The 2,617-nt window shown below is 56.0% G+C and overlaps 1 non-coding gene across 1 annotated transcript; it reads left to right on the forward strand.

Annotated features, from left to right (window-relative positions):
• Nucleotides 1-275: 275 nt before the first annotated feature.
• On the forward strand, nucleotides 276-347 carry Trnac-gca (transfer RNA cysteine (anticodon GCA)). Its single transcript has one exon. It is a non-coding gene; the product is annotated as a tRNA-Cys (tRNA).
• Nucleotides 348-2,617: the final 2,270 nt, after the last annotated feature.

The following is a 2,617-nucleotide window of genomic DNA, read 5'->3' on the forward strand; positions in this document are numbered from 1 at the left end:
TCATGTTTTTGGGCCTCCACAGTCTGTGGAATACGCGAATGCAAGTGCGACATGCAGATGTTAACGTCCGTTCGACGCGCGAAAACTTTATTGAAATTGTTGTGGCCCTTAGGGAAGTGTATCGGGCGCAAGCTGAACCGCCCGAATGGATTTCTGTCCTCGATGACTTGGCTGTCATGAAAAGATTTTAATCCCTCCTACGTCAGCCGAAGTAGGCTGATGTTTTTATCATTTGTACTTTTGTGGTTTGACTGTCACAATCGGCAATCAAAAAAAGGGGCATAGCTCAGTGGTAGAGCATTCGACTGCAGATCAAGAGGTCCCCGGTTCAAAGCCGGGTGCCCCCTTTATCATTTTTTTATTTGCAATATTTTTGTATCTGAAGCTCATGGGAACATTCCTTTTCTCCATCTTGGTTGTCGGGGGCATAGCTCAGTCATTCTGCTTCCGGGAGCCGCGCTGATCGGATCGTGGAATCATGAGCTCAAGTGGGGCGGCGACAGCGGTCACTTTTGGCCGCGGAAACAGGTATGGCACGTACACACTAGCGGCAAAACGCACGCGGCGCGCCGCCGGCGGCAAAACCAACCGGCGGCAATCACGTGACAGACTAGACTCTTTCCCCTTCTCGAACTATCCGTCAGCTCGGTCCGGGAGCTGATGCGTGCAGATGATAGTGCGAAACGAGTTTCCTGCGGCGCGAGTACGAACGAGCGGTCGGGCGGGTCCGCATGTCACCTGTTTCCCGCGCGCACGTCACGGAAGCGGGCCTTCATCCTTGGTCTCCTTCATCCGCGGCACGCGGCAAACCGCAAAAATCGGTCCAGGAGGGATCCCTGCCGCGGCAAGAAAACCTGTTTCGCGGCTGCTTTCGCGGCGCGCGTCTTGCCGCCGGCGGCGCGCCGCGCGCGTTTTGCCGCTAGCGTGTACGTGGCAGTACAGCAACGACGAAGAAATGGAATACCAGTTTATTTTGCCTCAACTGCCAAAATGACGAATAGTGAATAACACCGTGTTTCTGCGTGGTGATGTACGAGCGAGGCCTTACAAGGTCGAAGGTTTAGGGATGCCCTTACGCCTATGAGCCTGCTGCCGGAAATTGTGTGCCTTGGGGCCTACCAAGTTAATCATGTGTGGGCGGTGACCCTCAGCGACGCAGCTGCAACGAAGCGCCTGCTGGCCTTGAAAGAACTTCAGGTGAAGGGGCGGCGATGTGTCATCGTCGACCCTCAGGACCAGCAGGTGAAGCTCAGACTTCACTGGCTGCTGCATGGTGTGGCCGAGGAAGACGCCCGGACTTCGGCAAGGTAGAAAAGGTGAGTCGAGAGAAGTGGCGTGTCCAAGGTGCCGCAGACAAATGTTCCACCACGAGGACTGTTCTTCTCAAGCTGAAGAGCGGCCTGAAAGTGGAAGATATTCCTCACTAAATACGTGTTGCCGGAGAGTTGGCCTTGGTGGTGGTACCCGGTCGGCCGATGCAGTGCCTCCGCTGCCAAGGCACTGGGCACGCGCGGCGGGAGTGTAAGGTGCCACGCTGCTCCCGGTGCCGACGTTACGGGCACATTGACACCGAATGCGTCAAGACTTACGCTACCGCGAGTGGCCCAGCCGCGAGTCAAGAGGCCACAGAGCACGTCATGGATGTGGTCGAGACCGAAGACGCTGCTAAGGGAGCTGGAGAACTTGTGCAACCAGCGACGGGACAAATGCCGGGACGGTACCGGAGGGCGTTGACGCCAAAGGCGTCGAAACTGCAGAGCAAGTGACTGGGCCGGCACGGGTCGAGACGGTTGATGGCCCTGCGAAGGGAGGCGCAAGTGAAGACGAGCGGGACGACGACGATGCAGCAATGCAACAGGGCGAGGCCGCTAATGAAGGTGACCGGGCTGCTAGTCTCGGAGCCACCTTCAAGCGCCCCCGTGATGAGGCTGGGGACAAGGACAATGTGGCAACCAGCTCCAGTGATGGGCCGCCGGCAAAATCGCCTCTTGGGAGGCGGTCGAGCTTCAAACCAAAGCCGAACGTTCCGTCCGACAGAAAGCCTAGGGACAAAGCCCAGCAGAAAAACAACGACGAGAAACCGGGCGGTCCCGGAGGCGGCTAGCCGAGCGCTGGTCGTGAGGGGTAAGCACCATGCTATGGGCCTACCTCATTCTCTAGTTCAACATGGCTCCTAATCCGTCACTCAGTATTGCAACTCTAAACGTTAGAGGTCTGGCAGCTAAGCGTAGGCAGAGTCAAGTCCTACGGTTGGCTACTGACCAAGACATAGACGTACTAGTTGTCCAGGAGACCAAGGTAGACGGGGAGGAGGAGCCCGGGAGCATGGTGATGCGTTTCACGACCAGATATTATGCGGTGGTGAGCCACGCGGTAGGGACGTCAGCTGGATGCATCCTGTTATTAAGAAGTTACCCGACATTGTAGTTGAAAGTGTATTTTCATGTCAATCGGGAAGGATTGTTGTTTGCGATTTTGTTTGTTGTGGAGTAGAATTCCGAGTTATGTGTATATTGACCCTTTTCGCGGAGCAGTTTGTTTTAGAGAAACGAGATGGCGCTCACGGCGGCGCGCCATACGTCTCCTCAGCGACCGCACACGAATACGAAACCATTAC

The sequence above is a fragment of the Dermacentor silvarum genome, chromosome 1 (genome assembly GCF_013339745.2).
Source record: "Dermacentor silvarum isolate Dsil-2018 chromosome 1, BIME_Dsil_1.4, whole genome shotgun sequence".
Lineage (NCBI taxonomy): Eukaryota > Metazoa > Arthropoda > Arachnida > Ixodida > Ixodidae > Dermacentor > Dermacentor silvarum.